The sequence below is a fragment of the Microtus ochrogaster genome, chromosome 4 (assembly GCF_000317375.1).
Source record: "Microtus ochrogaster isolate Prairie Vole_2 chromosome 4, MicOch1.0, whole genome shotgun sequence".
Taxonomy (NCBI): domain Eukaryota; kingdom Metazoa; phylum Chordata; class Mammalia; order Rodentia; family Cricetidae; genus Microtus; species Microtus ochrogaster.
The window spans coordinates 48,513,126-48,521,361 of NC_022011.1; the positions used below are offsets into that span (position 1 = coordinate 48,513,126).

At 48.8% G+C, this 8,236-nt stretch overlaps 1 protein-coding gene across 4 annotated transcripts in view; it reads right to left on the reverse strand.

The window, feature by feature from the left end:
• The window catches only part of Tsc1 (TSC complex subunit 1), a 44,615-nt gene extending 41,584 nt beyond the window's left edge, over positions 1-3,031 (reverse strand). Inside the window, exon 1 of one of the 4 annotated variants that reach the window (XM_005346186.3) lies at positions 2,843-3,029. The gene's annotated coding sequence lies outside the window, so the exon portion shown is untranslated. Of the gene's footprint in view, positions 1-731; positions 878-2,842 lie in introns of those variants that run through there. The other 3 variants (XM_013345942.2, XM_013345940.2, XM_013345941.2) reach the window with 3 other exon arrangements.
• Positions 3,032-8,236: the final 5,205 nt, after the last annotated feature.

Sequence of the window (8,236 nt, forward strand, 5' to 3'; positions counted from 1 at the left end):
GACCAGGCTGGTCTCGAACTCACAGAGATCCGCCTGCCTCTGCCTCCCAAGTGCTGGGATTAAAGGCGTGCGCCACCACCGCCCGGCTCTCAAATTACTTTACAGGAAATCTCAGTGCAATTTAAATGAGTATGCACACACACACACACACACACACACAAAGCAATGATCAGAGGCTTTAAAACACACATATGAGCAAAACAACAAAAATACCTCAACTATTTCATATACTTTTCTTTTATGCCTGAAGTTACTTATATATGACCAATAAGACTTGTCTTTTAAAAGGAGATTTACAAGAGAAAATAAAGGGAATCTCTGTTTAAAGGATAAACAAGCTCACCCTCCCAGCTGGCCCAAGAGTCACACGTTCGTTCGTTGTCTTTGTCATTATAGAACTATTACCATAGAGTGAAGATCAATTAAAACTAGTCAGAATATTTACTAACACTCAGCAAGATTTTCACTCAAGAAATCTGGCATTCGAGGATATCTAGTCAGTTCTGGGAGAAACTAATGTTAGTTCAGTATGGCACTGGAATTAAAAAACAAACATACCTACAATCTAAAAACTTTGAAAGAAGACAGCACTTACAGGTCAAGCTACCTGTGTACAAAGCTTAAAATCCACAACTACATGAATAAGATAGCTTAAGAAAGCCCTCTACAATAAATCATAAATTTAAAAAAGCAAATAGCCAAAATGATACTTTAAGCCTATGATCACCTACCTTTGCAGTAGAGAGAAGACTTCTTCCAAAACAAACAAACAAACAAACGCGAGCAGGGTGTCTATCCTCAAGAACAAAATATGTAGGTATACCGACTACGGGGCCAGATGTTTGGGTGCACAGAGGTTCAGAACTAGTTTGGGATCCCTTGCTTCTGGCAATTGTGCTCCCCTGCAAACATTACACAGTCTGATCAAACTGCTGAGTTTTATCTCACAAGTGAAACCGGGTCTGCGCTGAAAGCTTCACATCACAGCAGCAAAAGAACCATACAACGCTGCTCTTAGCCCAGCCGAGGCACGAGACTGCACACACTTCAGCGTAATGAAAACAAGCAAGAAAGCCAAGCCTGTTTTCTTAGAACTAGGAATTTAGGGACATACCAAGTGTTCATGACACCAGGAAATGCATGAAGCAGAGAAAGCTTATATCATCTGCCCTTCTAGACCCATGATGTAATGGTGTTTTTAGAGAAGATATTAACTTTAGTAAGAAGGTATTTTCTGTTTACATCCTCTATAAATACCCCTACATTTACACCAGGTGGTTAGAGAAGTCTGAGGAGCCTCGTTTGCCTGATGTATGACTGTTAAAGGGACATTTCCTTACAAAACTCTAAATCGGTTTTCCTATTTGCATATCCCAGGTTTATTCAGGGATGCTCAACTTAAGAATCACAGGTGGGCTGCTCCGTAAATCAGGGGCTCCCAGAAGACCAGGCTCTGTGATGCTTCCCGGAATTTACCGCTGCATTTCCCCAGCCTGTTTGAATGCAGATGACTCCAACTTGATCATAAAGTTATAAATCAAAGTATCTCGGAAGAACATTAGTCTATTTTAGTACTTTCATAGCTTACTCTATGTAAAATAAAGGGCTAATTCTACACTTTTTTTAAAGCAAGGGTTTGAATAATTTTTTTTTAGTGGATGTCATCGGTTTATAGAAAAATACAAAATACTGTGTAGTCTAATTAGGACTAACAAGATCAAAGTGCTTCAAGAAACAAAAAGCATAATAAGACATACAAGCCAAAATGCACCCTGGTTTAAAGTTACACGCAGAGACCTTGGCCAAATGATTAACTAAATCACTTAATAATAGGCCAGTTTTAATCAAATAACAGGCAAATGAAACCAGTCGGTCCTCGGTTCCAGTGCTGTCTCAGATTAAGGGGGTGTGACCTTGGACAAATTACCCCAATCTTTCCAGACCTCAGTTTCTTCACCGAGGGAGACTGCAGATTGCTTCTCCTTTGTCCAGCTGCAGAGAGAGGATGGCTGCAAAGCACTTCCAATAGTGCCCGGGCACACAAGCAGTCCCCATCCCCTCAAACGTTAGCCGGTTGCCAATGGCCGCACCCCCACCCCGCCCCCACGTCCCTCCCTTCCCAGATTCAAAGCGCACGAAGCCAAACTCTTTTAACCCCAACACAAAGAAAGTGCTTCGATTCCACAAAGGTGTCTGGGACTCCAGGCTGCGGGGCCCTCCCGTTCCTCAAATGAATGAATGAGCGTCCGGCAGTGGCTGGGCGAGTAGCTGTCCCTAACGAGCACCTCTGCCGACTAGAAGGTAACTGTCTCCCAGCATCAATTAAACACCCACAAGTGCACCCGGAGCCAGGCACGCCGGTCGTGCACACTCTTCCCCGACAGAGCGGACGCTGGGCAGTCTCGGGCGCCCACGGGCGGCCTTCATTCATTCTCCAGCCGCAGCGCCAGCGGCTGCCGCGGAGTCTCGGGCCGCGGCCCCACCCCCAGGTCTCCCGGCTCGGCCCGGGGTCTCTGACCTGCGCCGAGCACCCCCGCGGGAGCCTGTCAGAGCAACAAGCGAGGGGGGCGGGCGAGCGGGCCCACAACAGACCCGAAGCTGCAGCCATCTGTCCCTTCCGACGGCCCAGGCCCGCCTCGGCTCCCCGGGGCCCCACCAGCCCTAGCCGAGCCCCGCCGGAGCCAGCGCGCGATGAGGGCGAGCGAGACGCTCCCTGAACCCCCTTCCCCGGACCCCCGACTCTGCCAACGCGCCCCGCAGTGCCCCGCAGCCTGAGGTCACGCTGCCAGGGCTGCCCCGAAAAGCCCATAAGAAAAAGAGGGGGAAATATCCCCGTACTCACCCACCGTCTACTCCCCCTCAGCTGTTTACCTCACAGTCCCTCCAGCCTACAGGGCGCCGCCATCTTGGACGCGCAGCACCTCCCCCTGGCTTGATGCGTCTCCAAACGGCGGAGGCCTCCGCCATGAAAAAGAGTCCCTAACCGCGTGCCTCCTACACCCCGAGCTTAATGCCCAATGGCCAAAGTCATCTGCTTCTCCAGATAGAACAGGATATCCCACTTGTGACGATACAAGCTGGCCTGGAAAAATAAAACCGAAAGGGATTTTTAATGTGGGGGCGGGGACGGCGGAAGGATCGCGAAGGTGAAGGCCCACTAAGAGATCTTGTGACTCTGAAGGAGGCCGAAAGAAGGGCCGGCGCGGAGGGCGGAGCCACGCGAGCGACCGAGGGGTGGGGCGGGGAGGGGCGGCCACGTGACGGTGACAGGCGGCGCGCGCTTGGAGTAAGCTTGGGCACAAACAAGCGGACCTGGTGAGGTGCAGTGGGAGCGCGGGGCCATCTCAGGCGGGTGCCTCTACCTTTGGCACACCTGCCTCCATTGGGGTCTCCCAGTGTGCGTTCCTAGTTCCCCAGGAGCCGCTGGGGTTGGCGTGGATGGACGGCCTGTCAATCACAGCAGAAGTGAGCCTGCGGAGTGGCCTCACACCTAGTGACTGAGGACAGCCAGCCCTAGTCACAGGAGGCAGTTGGAAAGTCGTCGGCGAGTCTTTTCGAGCCTCAGTTTCTTCCTCCGAAAAGGCGAATTAAGGAAGCAAAGAGATCCAGCGTGTGAAGTACTTAACACTGGGTCTCATGCCTGTTGAGTGCTCGCTGCAGGATGGACAAACAGAGAGAGAGGAAGCCTAGCTGTAGTGAAAAGCTTTCTAGAGGAACATCAGAATGTATTTGATGTATTTGATTTTTTTATTAGCTTTTGTTTACATTGTTGTTATCTTTTTATATTTATTTTTTGTTGTTTTTTTGTTTTTTGGGGGTTGTTTTTGTTTTTGTTTTTGTTTTTGTTTTTTTGGACAGGATTTCTCTGTGTAGCCTTGACTGTCCCGGAACTCGCTCTGTAGACCAGGCTGGCTTCCATCTCAGAGATGTGCCTGTGTCTGCCTCCCAAGAGCTGGGATTAAGGACATGTGCCGCCGCCGCCCGGTATTGCTTTTTGTTTGGTTGGTTTTTGGTTTTTATTATATTTAAACTTACATAATAAGCAATAGTGAAAGATGATGGGCAGAGACTGGAGAGACGGCTCTGCCATTAAGAACATTTGTTGCTCTTGTAGAGGACAACGGTTAGGGTCCCAGAACACGTAACTCCAGTACCAAGGATCCAATGCCTTCTCCTGATTTCCTTGGGAATCAGGAATGCACACCTGAACATATGAGGCACTCATTCATATACCTACGATGATGATGATGATGATGATGATGATGATGATGATGATGATGATGATAAGAGGAGGAAGGATGAAAGGCATCCAAGTCAAAATAAAAATGAAACTCATAGGGGCTGGAGAGATGGCTCAGAGGTTAAGAGCATTGCCTGCTCTTCCAAAGGTCCTGAGTTCAATTCCCAGCAACCACATGGTGGCTCACAACCATCTGTAATGGGGTCTGGTGCCCTCTTCTGGCCTGCAGGCATACACACAGACAGAATATTGTATACATAATAAATAAGTAAATAAATAAATATTAAAAAATGAAACTCATAGCAGTTAAATGTAGAAATGTGCAAAAAAAAAGTACAAGGCTCAGTAGCACTATGGGAGTTTTCTTTACTTTGAGGCAGGGTGTCAGGCTATGCAGCCCAGGCTAGTTTTGAACTAGAGATTCTCTTGATCAGTCCTCCCAGCTGCTTGGGCTGCAGAAGCACACACACCACTGTCCTAGTTCTCTGCTGCTGATGTGATGAAGACCATGACCAAAAGCAGCTGAGGGAGGAAAGGGCTGATGCACATTTACAGTCATCATGACAAGAAGACATAGCAGGGATTCCTGACAGGACCCTGAGGAACAATGCTTCCTTGCTTGCTTATGGCTCCCTCAGATTGGTATTTTATATAATCCAGGACCACGTGCTCAGACAAGACACCATTCACAATGAGCTGAGCCCTCAACTCCAATCGCATGAAAAATGGAGGTATTTTCTCAGTTGAGAGTACCTCTTCCCCGGTGACATCAAAACTAGCCAGCATAACTGCTTACTCTCAGCTTGGAGTTTACATGAAAGCTAGTTTTTGTGAACTAGAAGTAGAAGAGGTGGCTGCAAAGAGAATGACATTCCAGACTCAGGGAACCAGAAGAACATGACCCTTCCAGCAAGAAAATGCTTGGTGAGTTGTGGGAATAAGTTTAGGGACTTGCTGGGTCCCAATTCAAGACAGCCTGGAAGAAGAGAACAGGTGTTTGAGTGAGTGGGGACTGTCAGGATGTTGAAGCTCCAAATGGGCTTTGCTAGGGCTAATGTGAGACACTTGGTGGGATCCTCTATAAGGATTAGAAAAGTGTGCTCTTTCTAGGTCACCGGCTGCACGAGCAGAGTTCAGGATCTATTTTGTCTTTCTCAGGTACCTCCATCTCTCCTGGAGTTCTTTGCACAGTGAACAGTCTTTATAGATGACGTCTTGGGTCACTGGGAGGGCAGGCATGATGCTGGGGATGTCAGTAGTCCGCTATTGCCACAGAGGCAGATGGGAGAAGTTCTAGATTCCCGCCGGAGTTTGGATGCAGGTTTCCACCACCATACTCACTGGGTAAGTCTTTTGTCTCCTCACCCACACAACCGAGGGTGCTGCCTAAAGGGGTGGGAGCTGAGCCCATCTGACATTCAAATGTGGAAAGTGCAGGGCCTCCTTCGGGCTTTGTCAGCTCGGTTCATCCTGTGTTCGCTGTGGGCAGAGCATCCATTAGTCCTCAGGGCTGGTCCACCAAATGCCAGATTCTTCAGCTGCCCAAGCACAGGCCCCTGGGGGAAGGTTCGGGGAAAGAGGGGAAGGGAGGGCTTGCAATTTTCTCGCTTTCGTTGGTCCCTAAGCCATTTCACAAGAGTGGATTCTTGCCTCACACCAGTGTGAGGATTCAAATATGCTCAGAGCTTGCCGAGACCACCAGTAGCTGGGAGACTTACAGTGACTAAGGAACGGAGTGGGGGAACCAGAAGGCCCCCCCTCCCTGCCCTGCTTCCCTCGGCTTGCTGACCTCATGGGGCTGGAATGTTCTCCTAGGAAGGGGGGGAATAGTGAGGAGCTGAAGTCAAGGATGCTGGCTCTCAAGAGAGGCCACATTGTTACTGTTTGTACAGGGTCTGGAAGAAGAACCGTAATTGTTACCAGGATATGGACCACAGGGACTGTGGAGGGGAGGCCACGAAGGCAGGCAGAGATTGACAGCCTTGCCAGGAGATGTTTTTACCAATCTGGGCTTTCCTAGATTGATTTTTATTACTGAAAAGGTGTTCATCAGACCATCTCTTTCCACACAGTACCCTAGAGCCTCCCTGTGACAGGGGCTTCCTAACTGTGTCCTGTGTGGGCAGATGGTGCCCACGTGGTACCTCCAGCAGGCATCTGTCACCTTGGACTGCGCAGCAACTCTCCTCTCTCCTGAGGAGCTGAGTTGCCCTTCTCTGCTCTTGTCCTGGTGGCCCTGGCCATCACACTACATCCAGACCACCAAATACAGATCAGGCCGGCCTTGCCAATAAAAGATGCCTATCATCTAGCTAAACTGATTGGCCCCTGCTTGAACATGTGATGGGAGCTATTGTATAGAACTATCCTGCCAGCACAACTGCCTTCTTTCTATGACCTGTGCCTGCCTATGAAAGACCATCCCATCCGTGGATGTGACTTGGCACTCCTTCCTAGAAGGAGTGAGCAGAGAGGGCCACTGGAACATCACCTGCCTATCTAGCTACTCCTTCCAGCCAGCTGTATGCCATTTACTCTAGTTGCCCGTGGCTTGGGAGCTCAGAGAAGGGTTAGAAAATATAAGCTAGGAAGACTACAGGAAAAGGGTTCCATATACACAGGCATGGAGGAGCCATCTTCCATGCTGGGTGCAGACTTTCTATCATGGTTATTTTAGGGTTACCTACACTTCAGCTTGTAACCCCTCACCCAATGCTCTCGTAAGCCTAGTAAGCTCAATGGTTCACTACAGTGAACTTTTGGTGGACCTAACTTTGGTTTGTTGTTGAGCTTTTAGAAGGAGGTTTAGGAAACATTGCTTAGTCTCCCAAGGAGAAAATTCTTGTGAAGGAGTCTAACTAATAAAACTGCTTCCCTGGTGTTTCAATACAGGTATGCTAAAAGGTATAAGGTATGCTCTTCTGTTGACTAAACCAAGACAGGGAGGCTGTGGGCTCTCTTTTTCTTTGTACTGTGTAACAAGCTGTCCAAGAATTCTGGCCTAAAAAAGAGTCACCAAGGGCCTAGGAGATCATTTTTGCCATGTAAGCATGAGGGTTTGCACCCAACCCCCCAAACCCACATGAAAAAGCCAGGCACGGTGACACACCCTTGTGATCTCATCCCTTGAGGCAGAAGAGGGCTGCATAGAAAGGCCATACAACGCTGGTCCCTGTGGAGTTGGAGCTAGCCACAGCTCCCCAGCATCCTGGACAGCAGAGAGGAAGCCACCAAGAGTCTTGCTGGAGGAGACTAGATCTGAAGAGCCGATCCGAAGCCCTACGGAGAAGGACAGCTGTAAGACACAGGCTATCGACTGTGAGGCCTGGCTGTGCCTCCTGCTTCGGTGTGGATAATACAAACGTGTTTCCTCAATCTGTTTCTTTTATTGACACCTGCTTCTGACAAGCAGCTCAGGCCTCCTGTGACCAAGAACCTTGTCTTTGTCTAGATCACATTTCTGAGACTCAAGCTCCAAGTTGGTGGCTCTGAGGAGGTCTTCTCAGAACTTCCATGATAGCACAAGATAAGGGCTGCTCTGAGCTTGCCCCTATGCCCGTGTGCACGTCTGTTTCTTCATTCTGGCTCTGTACTCACGGAGAATGTGGTCTGTCTCCCACCTAATTTATCTGTTCTGCTGTTCCCAGTCAGTGGGACAACCCCCTTTAAACAACTCAAGTCAAGGGCTGGAGAGATGGCTCAGAGGTTAAGAGCTATTGCCTGTTCTTTCAAAGGTCCTGAGTTCAACTCCCAGCAACCACATGGTGGCTCACAACCATCTGTAATGGGGCCTGGTGCCCTCTTCTGGCCTGCAGGCATACACACAAACAGAACATTGTGTACATAATAAATAAATAAATAAATAAATAAATAAATAAATAAATAAATTTTTTTAAAACAGCTCAGGTCAAGGTAAAAAACCTGGGAGAGGGCTGGTTAAGAGTGTTGGCTGCCCCTTCAGAGAACAGGTTGCCGGTGCCTGTGTTGGGTGACTCC